Source organism: Lampetra planeri, chromosome 34, assembly GCF_965212315.1.
Source record: "Lampetra planeri chromosome 34, kcLamPlan1.2.h2, whole genome shotgun sequence".
In the NCBI taxonomy this organism is placed as follows: domain Eukaryota; kingdom Metazoa; phylum Chordata; class Hyperoartia; order Petromyzontiformes; family Petromyzontidae; genus Lampetra; species Lampetra planeri.
This window is the reverse complement of record NC_136140.1, coordinates 1,043,910-1,062,769: the sequence shown is the minus strand read 5'-3', so window position 1 is coordinate 1,062,769 and position 18,860 is coordinate 1,043,910. Positions and strand designations below refer to the sequence as shown.

General features: G+C 47.8%; 1 long non-coding RNA gene across 1 annotated transcript in view; it reads right to left on the bottom strand.

The window, feature by feature from the left end:
* Positions 1–2,109: 2,109 nt before the first annotated feature.
* LOC144730015 (uncharacterized) overlaps positions 2,110–18,860 on the bottom strand; it is a 35,749-nt gene continuing 18,998 nt past the window's right edge. The window contains exons 4-5 of the long non-coding RNA XR_013587780.1: positions 10,030–10,148; positions 2,110–9,203 (exon numbers count right to left, since the gene is read on the bottom strand). This is a non-coding gene — a long non-coding RNA (uncharacterized LOC144730015). The remainder of the gene's footprint in view (positions 9,204–10,029; positions 10,149–18,860) is intronic.

Here is an 18,860-nt window from a genome sequence, read left to right as displayed (position 1 = left end):
TCAAAAGAAATTGCGGAACGACTGAAGCTTAGCGGGCAGATTAGTTGGTGATTGCTTGAGCCATGAAGAAGGGCCGTTGTCTGAAACGTCCCCTACGATGTTTTCCTTTAAATTCCGCGGTGTTATTAACGATTGTGTAAAATTACAAAGTGTAACAACATCTTCAGAGTGACGTATTCTAAAAGGCAATCATGGAGTTTATGATGGATCGCTATTCAGACCATTCATAACCCTGTAAATGCATTTAGATTTCAATTCAGCGAGACTGATATCGCTTCTTATGCAAAGCCGGACTGGCTGTTTGCTTAAAATACAGGGTGCTTAAAAAATCTTTACATTTATATGGGACTATCGTTTTGAATGGGAAAAATTACGGATAATAACACACTGTAACGTGAATAAAAGAAATGTATGTTAATAGCTTCAAAAGTCAAAGAATCTTCACTTGTTCGCCATCGTTGTCAACGCGTGTCTGGAATCTTCTCCAGGTGGTCTCCAGAGCCCGGAGGCACATTTCTCGTGGTATTGTTGCAAATTTTCAGAAGTATCAACATTTCTTTGAAGCATCCCCCTGTATATTTAGTGTTACTCGGTTTCATTTTTTAAGTCGGAGAAATGACTACGGTAGACATTTTACAAACTCCACCAAAAAACGTGTTCATGAATCATATCATACTCGTACTATAAAAAAAACAATTAATCAACTCGTTAGTCTTCGTAGATCCGAAGATATTAATCACCAAAGATTTAAAAATATATGAACATACAACAGGGCAAGTTCAATAAAAGTGTGTAAAAAATGTTTCCTGCCTGGATTCCTGTCCGTCTGGCTGGCGCATGCGAATGCGTGGTAGTGACGTCGCCGCGTGCATCTGCGTTGAATGCATCAGCCGCAACCCACGTGGTTGAGCCGGGTTCGTCACGCGTACCAACACATCCACCCCACCCTCCAACCCCGAGGAGAGAGAGGAGGGTGGTGACCGAGGGATGTGGAGGAGGCAGGAGAGGGGGCGGGGAGAGAGTGAACGGGCGCGTGCGACTGGCAGGAGAGAAAAACGGAAAAAGGAGAGCGAGGGAACGTGACAAGGCAGCGTGGGGAAGGTTGGGGAGATGCAAGAGAGATTGAGACGGGGAAGGGAGAGGTGGGGATAAGGAGAGCGAGGGTGAGAGGTAAGAGAGAGAGAGAGAAACAGGGAGAGAGATACGGGGGAAGCGAGCGAGGTACAGGGGAGGGAGGGAAGGAATATAGAGGAGGAACATGGGCCAGCAATAGATATAGACGAAGCGATAGAGAAGGTAAGAGGTTGGAAAGAGAGTGTTCGATACAAGAATATTGTACAAGTTCTGGTGGCTGGCTGCGAGGGACGGACGGGCGGCCACACACGAAACATGCGCGGCTTGCTCGTAATGATAACACGTCATCTGTAAATGTCGAGGACTTGAGTAGGATTTGTGTTTTCAAAGAAATCTAATTACATCCTTCCCATTGAATGTATACCCTTTCTTGATAATCAAATAAAAAAAACATCGCCTATTTGAGCAAAGAAAGAACATTGGAGAGAAAGCCCAACGGAACGAGTGGTCCGGATCACAAAAGAAGCAGTCCTTATGACGTAATTCGGACGTCAAATCAGAGAGCAACGGGGACTTCGAGTCGCTGCTGAGTCACGAGACATTGAATTCAGCCGCGAAGAGGCGGAGTTGAGTCATCTTCAGGCCACGAAGTGAGAGCCACAGCCCTGGGCGGTACTCTCAACACCATCCGTGGTCCTGAGCCAGTGGGCATCCCACATTGACACGGCATGATTCAGTATACCCATAGGAAGGTGGACTGTTGATTTCCAACAGTGGTGCTTATTCTATTGACCCGCGTATGGTTCGATAGGCCGCATTGCTACTTGACAGAACATTGCGCCTGCTAATTTCTGGGCCCGAACAGCTGAGCTGAGGAATCACCTTCAACTGTTGTTCCAGCCTCGTACAGCCAGACTCACTCCCTCCCAATCACAACTCTTGGGGCTCTGCATACCTAAAGTTGCCAGACTTTGTCCCTTTCATACATTTGAAAAACGTAACTAAGCAGTGAAAGCAGATAAATGACAACTGGCATTTTATTCGCATAACATTTGTTTATTTCCATAACATTTTATCACAACACAGGAAATAATTAAAATTCTTTATAATGAGTCACAAATATAGCTAACATTATTTTTAGTATTGTTTTTTTCATTTTTACACATAATTGCAAGCCTCAGATAAATTGAATTGTAAGGGCATTGTAGTGTGATTTCTCCACATAAAATATTTAATATGCATTTAATCCAAAAAACATCAATTATGTCACTGGAGCAGATACATTTATGGATACATAAAATTACTAATATGATTCACAAAGTTAAAATGTACAGTTAAAAAATTACATACATGATGGATTGATTCTCATGGGTTTTTCATGCTCTAATGAATACAAATCTCTTCTCAGTGACGTTAAATAACCAAAGCTGCACATGTGAATGTGTATTTTGAGGAAATATTTTGTTTTAGCAAAGAGTTTCATGACAACACAATACACATTATTTTGGCTGTACTCACGTAATAATAATAATCCCACACACTGTTTTGTAACTTCATAATTCAACACAGCCGTACAAAACGACACTGACTCGCAAATGTGATGCCTACAATGCCCTTACATTAATTAACACATGCACATTCATTTCTGCACCCATTCCGTGCGCGATCACAGGAAAATGCCGCTTTCTTCAAAGGCCGAGCTGCAGAGGCAATCACAGTCAATGCTGTCAAAAGCCACTGCACCTCGCCATCACTCCCTTCCTTCTGCTAGGCCTCTCTCAGCCGTTGCACGGTTGACAACAAACCTCATGGTCACCACCACCAATGACTTTAACGTCTTCTGCTTAGTCGCTGTTCTCAGCGAAAGCTTTTTGAAGCATTTAACAACAACGGTAAATATTCTCGCTGGAAATGCAAAGCCTTCCATGCTTTAGGCAGGACTGCAGACGCATGTACGGATTTCCCCAAACTCGACAGCACTCACGGACATTTAAGGGACATGGCGACACGTTCGAGACACAACATTGGACTCCAAAGCAATGGGGGGGGGGGGGGGACACAGCGGAAAAGAATCTCGTGATCTCTCCTGCACTCCAGTGCATTGTGACATTCAAGGGGGGATATTTACAGGAACACCAGGCAGACAGACGCACATGCACGTGATCTTCTGTGGAATGCTCGTATTGGGGTTTTTTTGTTGTTGAGAAATATCAACTCCCACCCGTTATGTACACACACACTATCGTTATTTACACGATGTACATGGCAAGTGCGTCTTAGTAGTAGATTAACAGGTTTAACAGTCACGTCACAGCACTATCCTCCAAAGATGCTGCTACTTCATTCATATAGCAGGGCAACTGAGGGGCGTTGTGGCAATAATCTTTCGAATCGTTGCCACTCTCTGCCCTTAGAAATGTGCTTTTTCTTTTTTAAAGAGTAATTCTTTTTTTTTTGGTTGGCTCCACTAATCACTTCGATGCTGCGATGTGTTCATACACCGACATTGACAACATGGTTCTGTGTAAATCAATGACACTGATTCGTGACTTCACCACTATTTGAGCTGCAAAACGTTCGACCTTATACTTTTTCAAATCGATGCGAAGATTGAAATCACCCAACGCTGTCAGTTGAAATGTGGCTCATTGTAAAAACATGTTTATGGCTGATGCGTTTCGGCAAAGTTAAGCACAACTTCTTAACGACTCACAAGCTAGCTGTGGTTTAAGTGTTTATATATATACATTCTTGCGGGAAATACGCATTTTCTCGCATGTGACCTGAAACGTATGACCTGTGGATTGTACAGATACCATTGAACTCGTAGGCTTTCGCGACCAATATCATCCATAATAGAGGTGTTGGGGTTAGATCGCGTAAATTAATAACCCAAAAACCTCTAGTATGTACAATTTAACTGTCAATGCAGAGCAGAAGTCGGAACAACACTAAGCCCGCAAGCAATTACCGTGTCGCTCAAACAACGTGTGTTGTTTGATTGGCGGCAATGAAACAACACGAGTGACATTGTTGGGAGGGGAATCACAAAGAGTAGCTCATGAAATATTTCCTAAATGGCATCCCATTGCCCACGATGGCATCAGTCGTTCAACATAAACCAACACAAGAGGACGTCACAATTAAATAAGCAATCATCCCACGCAAATAGCATAGCCCTGATGGGCAAGACAGCATTTCTTACAATGTTCTTTCCAGGCCAGCTATGATGTGATACTATAGTAGTGACAGATTCCATGTTTCATGGGAATTTTCCCCACGAGATTGTTGCAATTGCTGTGCATAGACTGTTAGGGTCCTACGTTTTGCATATTATCTGGAAGCTCTGATGGCTGACTGGCTCGATCGCTCACGGCTCCTTATGCACATTCGCAAGCTGTCATCCATCCATCACGGTTGGGAACGAGACGTTGGTAACACGAAAGGGTTAACTATTTACACCACCACCACCACCCCTGCGTCGATGCCCTCATCACGCGGGAGCTCCGTTGTAAGAGGCTCACCACATTCGCTGGACACGCGCACATTCATAAACCCTTGCGGGAACAAATTAACACAAGCATCGGGGGATATTAACAAACGCAGGCGCATTGGATGGCTGACCATGATGCCACCATAAATAAGGCAAAATTATTTAAAACGATAAATCAAATGCGTGTTACACAACCTCGCGCATCACTGAGTATTAGCGATTCAACTGTAGCCAGAGTAGACATGTCAGATTCTTTACAAAGGCATTTTGAAAGAGAAAGTACAACGCCGCCTGGACTAATGTTGGCTTTTGCTAAGCGAATTATCATTGCCCTTGAATGTAACAATTAGCCCGAGGGGCATTGTCAAGTTGACTCATTCAAGCCCATTCGTTGCCATGTAAACGGAGTTTTGCATCACTGGAACAAACTATGCACGATCATACCTTGTTCTTTTGGTCGAAACGTTTAGAATGGATGTTGATGTGTGGGCTGAATAACATTTGAAGTGTTAAACAATTCAAAACGCATGCAAAAGTACACGTGCTATATACTTAAGTGCTCAATTGAGCAATGGGCAGTTGCTCATCTCTTGTGGGGAGGGGGGGGGAACCAGTAGGAACAACAACAAAAAAACAGTAGTAAGGAAAAAATAAACCAGTAGGAACAACAAAAAGAAACCAATATGGACGAACAAACTCCACATTTCTGTGGGCCCTGCCACAGAAATGTGGAATGAAAACATTGGTTTAGAATGTACCAACATAGTTGAGATCTGCTGCACCACACTCTATTGAGCAAGTCGGTCAGCGAGCCTCAATTTAATTTCGTGTCATTATCCACCACGATGGGCGAGTTTCAAATGAGTGCAGGTGAAACACATTGCCGATTTGCATCTATGTATGTATGTTGCACTCCTTTCGCACCGTACGTAGCCAACCGCGCTAATCCATCGGCAGTAATGAGCCGAGTTCCTGCAAGAGTGACGCAAGGTTGACACACACACAGAGGTGTCCACACATCCACACACGTTCGTAGCAAACCGTGTAATTCCTGCGCCTTGAGCCTCAACGCGATCCCTACAAATCCTTTTGTTTGAGAAGCTGAGTGACAACGGCTGAAGCTCCGATTCATTTCCTTTCTAAAGTCACTTTAATTACGTACAATACATTAGTCCATTCAAGCAATGCAGTGTTTATTCTAAATGAGCATGGAGGGTTTTGTATTGAACACAAATGTACATATAAGTATATTAGTCTATTATTATACATATCAAATAACAGCCAAGAGGGTTTCAGACAGATAAATTAAATTTATATAAATTAGTCACGCTAAATATAACTTTACATTTTTTTAAATAAAATAGTTAAGTGTTTCCCTCCTTAAGCGAGGAAGAGGCTGCCCTCTCTCATTCCCATCTCCAGCCTTAGTCCAATGATGGAAATTCCATATTCCTATGTCACGGTCAGTATATCCATAGGATAACCACTGCTGCGTTAATACAAAGTGGTAGCTGTGTTTTGCAGTCATTGACCACCGAGGAGTTGATGGATCACCTTACCTTGGTGAGTCGTGTAATCAAACCGCTGTACCACCTACCCAGCTTTAAATATAAAAGAGGCACGGTATTGAGTACATCTGTGCACACCTATAATGCGTTATTCTCTTGCCTAGCATTTTCGCCGACTTCACATGTGCGACGATGCTTCACTTACAGACTGCAGGCGTAAGCGCTGTTAGTAAGTCCCTATTGTGATCGGCATGGCAAACGAAGGGATTGGTGTGTGCAGCGCTGCCCACGCCTGACCGCCTTTGTATCCCCTGGGCAGATGTTGGCACACCACCACACCAGGTGCTCATTTTGGGCTGAGTTAAACTGGGAGAGACCTGGGCTAAATACTCCACCACTGCTTCTCATTAAGCACACACACACACACGCGTCAATATTTCAATGAAATGTTTCATACTTTGCGTGAAAATAAAATAAAAAATTGGCAAAACAATATTGCACATTTAGGCATCTTCAATTGACACAATATTGAACACAAAATACACAAATCGCACCTCCATCCTCATTTCGAAATGCAAAGCGAACTGGCACGCACGGCACACGAGTAGAGTCTCCCTGCTCCAGCGAGCACTGGGCGAGGGTGGCACTAATCTCCACCAGCCGTCAACATTTCACATTCCTATGACAGAGCCACTTGCAACGTCGGACGAGATCGCGAATAACGTCCTGCAAAGCTGTGCTCATTGTACACAGCCCGGAGCGGTGATGTGCCAAGTCAACCCTGGGGCAAAGAGTCAAGCGCGCAAAATCATCATCGCAAGTCAAGCGCGATATTCCGCACCTTAATATTAATGTACATTATTACACATCAATGGAAAACCCTGCGAAGAAAGAAGCCCTCGTCGAAGCCGGATACTCGAACCCGCCACGATCTCGGATTCTTCACGCACCGCCGACGCTTGCAAGCGAGGCCACGCAAGTCGCCACACAGCGTCGAGACGACGGCGCACCACAGCGACTGGCGCACGCGCGGGATCTTTGCTTTGCTGTCTTGTCTCGTGTGTGCCCGTGTGAAGAGGGCCTCGCAAAGCCACAAGTGTGGCGCTGTGACTCCCCTGACACTGGCTGGCAGTCGCTGCTGCACACACAAGATAAGACAACAAGCAAAGATCCACCTATAGGCCGAGCAGACTGTTGGGGCAATTGCTGTTTGCACACACGCACGCACACATGCACACACGCACGCACACACACGCAATGTACCATGTGGATTTGTATCTTGGCTCTCTTGAAGGATTCTTTATTTTGTTCATTGGTAGAGGTAATTGGCAGAGGAGCTGTAGGCTTTATAATGTATCGCTATGTATTTTACCCAGGAATGCCTCACTGAGTCCACAGGATGTGTCGGTATTTGATTACGGGTTGCAGATGGAGTACCTGGAGAAGACCCACACGGCAAGTATAAGTCAGGAACCCATTTGCTGTCCTGACATCTTCCGGCCACCTTGCAGACTGCCATGTGTTGGACAGTGGGAGCACCCCACGATCCATCGCTGTGGGATCCACAAATCCCACCTCCCAAAGCGTGCGCTACCTCGCCAGGCTTGATGTTCAGCAGGTGGTCACCTGCTCCCGTGGGTTATACATCTGTACATCACATCCCCCGTGTCTGGAGGGGTAAACAGATTCTGATCAGTGGCGCTTACCCGCTTTCCAGCAAAAGGCAAAGGTGCAGCCCTGCAATGCCATGACCTCGCCCCATCTCTACCACCGCCCAGAGGTGCAGTGGCGTGCGTGTTCCCAGTTCTTGCACACGCACCAGAGGCGAGAGTGCCCGTGATATACCCCACCACCCACCACTCTCCGTGACTCTACTCAGAGTGCTGGGGGTGCACAGACGCAGTGGGGGTGGGGGGGTTAAGAGCCCAGCCGGCCTGTTTCAACCGCCCCCTGGACAACACCACAGCAGCATCTGTACCAGTATACAGCACCTCACCTAGCCGTGCTTTCCTGGGTAAAATTGGCGCTATAATATTATTATAATATAACATGTAAATGATTAGTATTAATATCTGCAATGTCCGCACGTGATACGTGACCACCTTTTGTACGTATAACTTCATGAAGCGAGGTGCTGCTGCGTGATGGGCCGCTTGTTGGCCTGTCGTGGGGAGTGAAGCGCAGAGCTTTGGGTGAAATTGATTTGATGCAAAAGAGGCGAGCCAGAGGGCAGAATGTAGAAAGAAAATGGATCGCGATATGTTACGTAAGGTACGCTCCAAAACGACGATAAATCATGCAGGAGATATTTTGAGATGCGTGGATGCTGAACATTGAAAATCGTACAAATGGGGAAGAGAGGCGTGGGAAATGGCGCTTGTAAGAGGCGTGCTCTTGCTTGCGAAAGAAAGTCGAAGGCAAAACATCTTGAGATTTCGCAAGGACGAATGTTGTGGAGTTTTTTTCAAGTCGAGGACACGTTGCCAACGATGGGCGATGGACTAAAGAAGAATGTGAGCAGGACGCAGCAATTTCGAGAACTGAGTTTGTCAATGAACTGAGTTTGTCAATGAACTGAGTTTGTCAATGAAAAGCAAAGTGCAAATGTGTTTAAATTAATAGTTGCCAATCGGTGCATATTACCTAAGATGATATATGGATCAGAAATATGGAAAATGACTAAGAAAGTGGAACAAATGTTGAATTGTGCACAAAGAAAGCATGAAGAGATGTATGTTGTGAATTACACTGAGATACGTGGAGAGGAACAAACGCGAATTACAGGTGTTGTATGGACTGTTGAGGAATGTGGGTTTGGGCAAGACGCATCACAAGAATGGATGCTGACTGATGAATGAGACTGGTCATGGAATGGGAGCCAAAGGATGTGTCACGGTGCAGATTAAGCGATTCGGTCAATTTGTGTGCACACTAGAGATAGCTTGTGGCATTTTAGAACTGTGGAGTTATTGTGGAGATGCCTTCATCCAGCAGTAAATAGGCCATAGCTGATGATGCAGGTTTAAAGGCTTCGTTCCAGGAGATCGAGGGACAGATCCATTCCCCATGAAGTCACCAGAAGACTTGCGGATTTCAGCCATTCCACAACGTATAATCGTGCTGCCGTCCTGCAAAAGCGATGCAATAAAACGGTGTCAACATATTTGGTGTGAACCATGAACTTTTAAATAAATATTGAAACGATTGAAGATATAGTTCATACAGCACGTGAAGAAAAAAACGTATCTTCTTGGTTCTTTTGGTAAAATCACGTAGAAGGGAAATAATAAATTAATAAAAGTAAAACATAATAAAATAATTCTCGCGACGTTTCGGCCACAACGCAAGCAGCCGTCGTCAGGTGAAGAACAGGTCTGTCGGAAAGACAGCGTCATTCAGACGTCATTCAGACGCTGTCTTTCCGACAGACCTGTTCTTCACCTGAGGACGGCTGCTTGCGTTGTGGCCGAAACGTCGCGAGAATTATTTTATAATGTTTTATTTTTATTAATTTATTATTTTCCTTCTACGCGACTTTACCGAAAGAACCAAGAAGATGAATCCCTGCAGTCACGAAAGCTTTACATCGAAAAACAAGTATGTTAGCCGATTTGACTAAAATGTTTTATCAAGTATCTTTGTTGTCAATTACTAGGGCCCCATAAAATGGCAATCGCCCCGAAATCCTGCCTCCTGAAGGTGGGAAACCCCCTACAAGCCACGCCCACCATGACTCAGATGATGATGCCGATGGCCTCACCAAGCCCTGCCCATCACCTCCCGTCCAGCGGCACACGTGGGAACAGAGGTGAGCCTTTTTCCCCACAACAATTTTTGTCGATTCGTCGAATGATCAAACTAATAATCGGTAGAGTAATCAATTACTTGATTCATCTGATAGCCCAGCTCTAGAAAATGCGTGAATATAAAAAAACATGCAAATGAAATCCTTACCATTGATTGGCTGGCATGGCACCACAAGTCTGCGCGAGTGTTCATGGGCGATAGTCTGAACCCCGGTCTCACTGAACCAGTTTCGAGTAGCAAAGTGGCTCCGTGTTCTTTAAACTTTGCTGGAAACAATGAAACAGAGGCACAATGGGGAATGTTTAATCGAGTCTGTGAATGACGAGAGAGAGAAACGCATCCTCCCAGAAATATAGTCCAAGCTAGAAACCCAGAAGTTTCAAACAACACACGACAATATGTGAAAAGCTCCCCTCTGTGCATTATGCAAACATTGATCGGCCTTTCCCATAGTATTGCATTGCGGTCTTCTTGTCGTAGGTCACCATGAAAATACATTTGAGCAAATGTGACCGATACAAGGGAGAGACAACTGTAGATCGGTGTCAGCCTTATTCGGACTCATCAGCACAGGATGATCACCAATGTTTAGGGGCTCAGGGAACCATCTGTTAATCATACAAATGATGCAATTCATAATGCGCACAGTATATTACAGAAATAAATAATCTAGGCTCTGAGGTTGGAGCCAAGCTCAGTGTCCCTTGGAGAGAGGTGTGGGGGCCTTGAAGTGTCTCCTCCTGTAAGTTGGTGTGGATTGAACGCTGCTGCTGCGAATGTGCAGCGGGAGGATGATGATGATGGTGGTGGTGGTGGCGGCTACTACAGAGAAATGACGCCCGGCAGTGATGGTCCCGGTCCTTTGTGCAGACAGGAAGAGGAGGAGGCGTGCGAGTGGTGCTGCTGCGGAGAGTTCCACCGTGAGCTGTGGTGCCGGGAGACAGGCGCTAGGGGGAAGACGGTGGTTGAACACAACAAGGACTGTCAGAGGCACAGGCAGAAGGCGATGTTGTCGCTGTCCCTGCTGGCGACGTGACGCCAGCGGAGGGAGTGTCAGGGCGTCTCGCCGTGGACGGCAGGCGCCGGGGACGATGCGGCCGAGTTGGTTTTGCGACCGTTGGAGTTGCTGGAGGTCACTCGACGAAGGTCGGACAGGAAGGGAGTCGAGGCGAGATCCAACGACGCTGCCGACGAGAGTGGTGGCGACTTCAGCGGTGACGAGCGGCCACGAATGGCGCAAGGCCTTGGGGTGGTCGTCGCCAGAGTTGCTGGTGGTGCGGTCGGTGTAGCGGTCGAAGGGTGAAAGGAGGCCAAGTCCAGGGTGGCGCCGAGGAGCTCGAAGTGCTCGGAGCATTGGGACGTGGACTTGAACCCAGCCACTCGGCGTTGCTGGCTCAGCGCTTGATCACAGTCGTTGCACTCTCTCCGAGCCACTAAACCAGCGGTCCCCAACCTTTTTAGCACCAGGGACCGGTTTTGTGGAAGACCATTTTTTCATGGACCGAGGGGGGAGGGGTTCATCATTGGGTCTTTCCCCCTTTTCAAAGAAGCTCTCCAGCGACGTTTGTTTTTTACTCATTTTGGCTACTAGGGGTTAGAGCTTTTGGGCTTACCAACACTGTGACTGAGACTAGTGCGCAGTGCGGGAAAGAGGCGCGGATGGAAGTGGTCAATCATAAAACAATGGGGTAGGGCCACGCATCGACTCACCGCTCTCACCTCCTGCTGTGCGGCCCAATTCCTAACAGGCCACGGGCCGGTATCGGTCCGTGGCCCGGGGGTTGGGGACCCCTGCCCTAAACCACCTCCCCATCTTAGTACGCACTTATACAAATACATCGATGCAAACCCGCCCGATGTACATTCATCAATGCGAATTCCGTAAAGTAGTTTTAAAACGACATACATTTGGGACACGGCTGCACTCTGTGATAGCTGGCGCCGAACTCTGCCACACGCCCTCCCGCGTGGCCCTTTCCTTCCGACTCCGTTCCGTCAAAACTGATGACGTACGCGCACGCATATGTCATCGCGTATGCGTGCGTCGTTCCTTGTCACGGTCAAATCCCCTCTTTGTCCTGCCCACGTTATCGTGGCACAGTATGTCCAGTTACCGAGTGCTCTATACCCCCGTTACTAAGTGGGTGTTTTTGCAAGCGTTTGGGAAGGTTATAATACTTGCACATTAGGCGATTGCTTTAATGTATTTCAGGCGCGCCTTATCCATTATTAGAAGGAAATGCAAACACATTATTGGCCATTTTGTGTTTCCTTATAAATATCATGATTATCATTAACATAACTCCTGAACCCGAGCTATTAATGCTTTGGTATTTGCATTTTCCTTGTACTGCTCGCTTTTTGGGGGTCTTTTGGCTAGCATTGGTGAGACAATGCCAGGAGGCTGTCTCTGGTGCAGGCCAAGCGGTGGGATTTTACACAAAGTAGTATCTATTTTATCGACCTCAGAGGGATAACAATGGGCCGAGCACTGGCTGTGGTGGTGCATGCCTAGAGCCCAGCTGACGCGGTGGCAGGGTTGATGGATCATGCAGAGATCATCATCATCAGCGACCAGCTGCCACAGTGATTGGTTATTTTGAACACGCTCTGTTTATGCTAATCATGAGCGCCGTCGCGTTCCAAGCCGCCAATCCTGCACCACCACCACTGCCCCCACCTTGGCGACGTCAATGTGCGCCGTGCACCTGATCCGGGAACGCAAATTGGCCGTCTCTGGGCCGAGAGCCGAGAGTCATGGAAACGCAGCATTACTGAATCCTACCATGTGGTATGAGAGGTATTTTCCTTGGTAGATTATGTATTATTATGATGCTTGTTTGCCTACCAAAGCCTCAAACTCAAGAGCCTCAAGAGTTTTCGCAGTAGGGGGATGGAGGAGGGGTGGGAGGCGACGATTGTAACGCGTTTCCCAATAAAGTAATTTGCGGTGTCATTTAGAAAAAAAAATAGTAAATTCCATCCACGTCGCCGGCACGCACGCGCACAAAATGGCTACTCTTCTCCACATGACGTCACGAGATCCTTTGCTTCTGCCCATTCTCCGGCACCTCCGATTGGTAACGGATTGGCTACGTACGGTGCGATAGAAGTTCAACATACAGTGCATAGTCTCCCGCGAAACATGCGGCGCATATTTCACGATTAATGCATCCGCAGTGTTAACCAGGGCAACCGGCTGAGTCCAAGCGGCCAACCTCAGCAACAGGCGGGGAACGTTTTCATTCTCTGGGTGTCAATGCAGCACCGTGGTTTACAGGTGACTCGTGTCCCACCCATCACGTGTCCCACCCCCTGTGCCCTCCCCCGGTACATTTTTGAAGTTCACGAATAAATGGCAAGTGACGTCACGTTCTTATCTGAGATAAGTCCGTCTCAAGGAACGGCGAAACACCGGCGCCACGGTGGGGAAAGGGCCCACGGTGCGAGATGTTAACTACCTCGCCTGGTATGAAGGAAGTCGTGGGATCAATCCCAATCCTTCACGCTGCTGTGTATTTGGAGTTTGCATGTCTCTCTCTCTCCTCGTGGTCGCATGGATTTTTCTCCGGGTCCTCCGGCTTTTCCCTCCACATTTAGAAACACGTGTTTAGATTATTTGGCTGCGATACATTTCCACGCGATAAGCCACTTCGTGGGGCTATCATTTGTGGCCAGGTCGCTTCTGATAAAAGAGCTATTTAGCTCAGTGGGCCTTACCTGGTAAAATACCAAATAGTTTCGTTTACAGTTTATTTTATTACAGAGAAAAGATTGCAAACGGGTGGGACCGATGATAATATACATTTATAAAGCGCCCTGACTCCATCGTTCTCAGGGCGCTATGACGCCCTGAGAACGATGCACTGCGCCAGCACCACCTTACAGCCACGTCGCGGTGCAATCGACCCATCGATTGAAATCGATTCCCACGCTCACGATACGCGCGTAGAATTGTGCGAGCAGGAGTACATTTTGTGTTCGAGTGCACTGTAGCTAATTGCTTCCCGTGACCCCCTGCAGCCACTGGATTTACCAAACAAATGTTGATTCTCGAATGCAATTGCGACCACCGAATTGTAAAAACAAAAAAATTATCGAATCGTGATGAGAGCGAATCAGATGGTGAGATTTCGTCGGGCAACAACGGTTGCGCTGGGTGCGACACGATTGAGGAGGGCCGGTTACGGAGACCGCCGCTGGGGAGATGTCCACGAGAGTCCAGGGAGCAAGGGGGAGCGACGACTCCCAGGGCACATTCTGTGGGTCACGTGTCGACCTTACAGCAGCCGTGGGATCTGGCGGAGGGTAGAGAGCACTAGCGAGGCGCGGTGACATCAACGGCTTTGGCCACGACGACATCTGTAAATGTTACAGAGATCCTCGGTCCGAACCCTTGGTTAGACGTTCAGCCCTTTTATTCATCCACTGCTGGATGAGGGCCTCCCCACGCCATACGAGTCACGGGGATTATTTGACCACCACTTGCACTGGCCTCGACTGACAATCGCCACGCCACCAATTACTGCAGAACATATTTTACTAAAAATATTTTTCATGGGCCCATGGCTATTTGTCTACAACTTTAATTACTGTGTATGTTATTTCTTACGTAATTTTGCCAGGAAGTAAAATAGGAAAGAAAAATCCGACGATGTTTAGCAAATCGTACGATATGATCATTATCGCGGGCCCTGTATGGTACAGTGTAGCACAGTGCCGCCACATCGTGGTGACCATGGCTGTGTAAGACAGATCCTTGAGGGGAATGCGCAAAGCCCTCTGATGGCTTATTCTCTGTGCCGTCAATGGGAGATCCAAAACAAATATTAACTCTGTGCATTTGCTCAGTGCATACATTATTCGAGGGGGGTGTAATTAGTGACATTTAGTTATTTATAAATAGATATCCAAAGACAGCCCTGTGCACAATTACACACACACACACACATCTGGTGCCACAATATCACAATCTCTGAATCATAAGGTAAAAACCGAGAGGCAAACTGCATTACAGGAGGCCGAGCAAAGTTCACGAACGCGAACGTGATCTACTCCGCCAAGTTATTGTCCTAGAGGGCAGCATAGTCGCTGTTTATCCGCACCTCTGATTCATTAGCACGGTTGGACACGTACGGTGCGAAAGAAATTGACCACAGACATTCATCGGGGTCATAACTGAATCAAACACATGAAATGTGCCCAAAGGTACAAGCATTAATTCATCATAATAATGGCCATTTTCTATCCACTGCTGGATGAAGGTCTCCCCACACCGACGCCATCTCTCATGGTCCTGCGATGGCTCGATCCATCTCTAACTCCTGCTCACGAACTCATCTCATTTGCTCCATCTGCACGGAGGTCGTTCTCTTGGGCGGGTTCCCTCCTCTTGTTGCCATTCAGTTACCTGTCTTGCCCATCTGACCACCCACTCATGAAGCCCTGTCCAAGTCCGCTTATACCACCCTTTGCGGCAGACAGTTTGGGGTGTCTCTGATGTGTGTTTGTTCCCCGATTCACATGCGTTTTTCCGTCTCTCCGTGTGCGATTCCACAAATGCACCTGGGCTCGTGTGTGCATCAATCACAATGCACCACACACAAGGGTCGAACGCAGGCCTGTCCGCAGTAAATGTTAACTTAATAGTGCCCGCCGTTGGCTCGCGCGGCCAAACCGCCGGTCTCCTGCCAAGGTTGTAGTGCCAGATGTAAGCGTCAAGGTTACGCCTGGTTGGTCACAACGAACGCGCACCATTGATGGAAACACATGCAGCTTGTTAAGACGTAAACGCGCGCAGCTGTCAGGCCCCACACGCCACCGGCACGCACCACGCGGAGCTAAACAAAGGGCCGCTGGGGTTGCCTCGTCGCCAGAGTTTGCGCGGACGCAATGGTTCCAGCTATGGATGTTTACAGCACACGCAATGGATGTTTACAGCACACGCAGTAGCTTCTAGAGGGGATTATCAGAGCGAACATGCCGTCCGTAGTTGCGTCAATTGTTAAATACAAATTGTGGGGGGGGGGGGGGGGTTGGGTTAGCGCTCACGAACCTGGTGGGGCCAAGTTTGATTCCGGCTCAAGGCCAACATGAGTGGTGTACATCTGGACCGGTTCTGCGAAGGGGCAAAGCTGCGCCTTTACCTGGCTGAGAAATATTGTGTCACGTGATGTTCCCGAGCGGCCCCACAAGAAATTGCAATGTGGGAAAGACACGGCACTCATTTAATAAGCTGCACCACTGCATTTATAATCCCACGGCAGCAGCAGCAGCAGCAACCGCATCGGCAGCGGAGATGCAATCACCCCTTCTTCTCCCTCGGCATTAATGACCCCACTGCACACTGCGAATAAAACGTAATTTATTCGAACGTGCAACAGCTACATCAATATAAATGGTCATATCACTGGGACACTCAGCGCGGCCTGGTGTTGCAATTCTTCACACAACATTTGTGATTCCCGACTCGAGATGAAATTGTAATTCCTGACGTGGGGAAAATGGGGCCCTAGGTGTTCCCGCGGATTAAAGAATAGCAAATGAACATCACAAACACTGTACGAGATATACAGCGCGTCTCTCAGTGCAGCGCAAGTAGGTTGAGCAGATGAGGGAACACTGAGCTACACACAGACATCGTCGTCATCATCCGCTGTGATGTCTGCTGGGCTGCGAGGTGGTTAGGAAATAGTACGGAAAGTGGGTCCATGACGCATCCATGCAGCCTTAGTGCACCTTGATAGTGCCCTCTTCACTAATAGCACTAAATCTTGACTTAAAGCTTTCGTGACTGCAGGAATACATAGTCTATGGGTCTTTCGGTAAAGCCACGTAGATATAAAAACATATATCGTCACCTGAAGAAGATTGCTTTTGTTGCGATCGAAACGCCGTGATATTTTTTTGTATTTTTATATCTACGTGGCTTTACCGAAAGACCCATAGAATGTGATAGCACTCGTATGTCAGCTGAACTTCTTTAACACAGTACGCAGCCAACTGCGCCAATCGGAGGTGCGGGAGCAGCGGTGCAGTGGTTAGCGCACTGCGCTCTGAACCGGACAACCCTGGGTTTGATTCCCAGCCACGGCTACCGTCAGTCGAGTGCGATATCTAAACCGGTCCTGCGCCACCCTCTCTGCACAAACCTGCACTGACCAGCACGGTGAAGTATGGTCAAACAAACCCCACAAGACCGGCGTGAGAGTGATCGGCAAGGATTTCATCCAGCGGTGGATTAACAGAGGGTCGCAACTCACTACTATGAACAAGGCTGATTCGGACAGTCTGCAACAATTGATTGTCTCCGTACATTCGTATACCGCGGGACATTTATATTTAAACCCGCGCCCTTTATTTATTGAATGGCGAGCTATCGGGATGCATTTCACGTGCGCTTTTGCCCGTCTCTTTAAAATTACAAATCTGTGAAACGAGGCTTGCTGATAAGTGCCATTAATCGTGAACGTATGGCCCACAGAGGTTGCTATTAACGGGGCGCGGCGGCGGCTGGGGAGGGGGGGGGCTAATGCTGAAGGACGTGAAATGGGCCTCTGGAATGACAGCTTGTTAACTGCTGCACCCATCATCTGAGCCATCGCTGCACGGTCGACCCTGCAGCCTCGCAAGGACACGCGGCGGGCAACGAACTATGCTCTCGCATTAGCCAAATAAGAGTACGGTGGTGGGTGGGAGGTGTCAGTGACACGGGCGATTGGACGAAGAGACAGGCAGGGAGACAATAGGCAGGCAAGAGAAATGAACGGAGAGATGGGCAGACGAGTGAACGGACGGATGTGAAGATATACGGGCAGGAAGGCAGGCAGAAAGGTGGACAGATGGATAGACAGATTGACAAGAAGACAGATGGACAGTTGGACCAACGGAGAAAGACACAATAACAGACACACATATGAACCTAGACGTACATTTGAAAACCCTGTACGGTACTGTCAGATGGAAAGATGCCAAAAGGGATAGGTAGGACGTCGACATAAACACAAAGCTGCCTTGTCACACGGATAAAGAAACCTCCATTCGGGACGCTTGCAGTGAGCAGTGCATCACACTGTCACACTTTGTCTGCAACTCTGTATCCACACTCGGGATGCACCGTTTGCATACCTCGAAAAAAAATAAAGTTGGTTGCATGTTAAATACGATCATTCATCTCAGAGCTGAAATACGCCGATTTGTACTTAAGTTGAACTTCTTTCAGGGGAAGGACAACAAATTGAACAGAAAAAGTAGTTCAACAGAATTGAGTTTTTCAATCTAGATTTACAAGTGCGCTTCTCCAGTGTTTTTTACATATCGGAAGGAAGAGCGTTCCAGACGGCCACGGAATCGCATCTGAACGTCCGCAATGCGGTGGAGCGTCTTCAGATCGATGGCTCGCCAAGAGCCGCTTAGAAGATGACCGAAAATTTGACGGATTTGAGGTAAAACACAAACGGGATGTGGTAGAGTTTTTGTGCGCGCGGTCATTGGCGAGTGGCCGAACCTCTCCAGCACAGCTGGTGGCTGCCTGCGCTCAGGCCCAGCGCTCAACGGAGCCAGCGCTGCGTTGGCGCCCACAGCCGAGCGGACTCACAGCCAACAGACGCCGCCGCCTTAGCGACAAACGACAACTCGCTGGCCAACTCTCGACTCTTCAACGGGTCCGTTAAATCTTCTTGCTTGATGAATCCCTGCAGTCACGAAAGCTTTAAATCGAAATTTAGGGTCCGTTAAAACTAACAACAACGATAATAAAAAGACATCAGGCGGGTGAGAAATGGCTCGGTGCAAAAGTGTCCAATTGTACGAATCGGCGGTGCACTGGTGCAGCCTGAGACACCGGTCCTCGTAGAACCGTCTCACATCTACAGGGGAATTGACATTCGTCTTGCGACCGATTCGGCATCACGAGAAGCGATTTCGACGCGCCGCCACCGCCGCCACCGCCACCACACAAGATTTTCTGAACGGAAGGT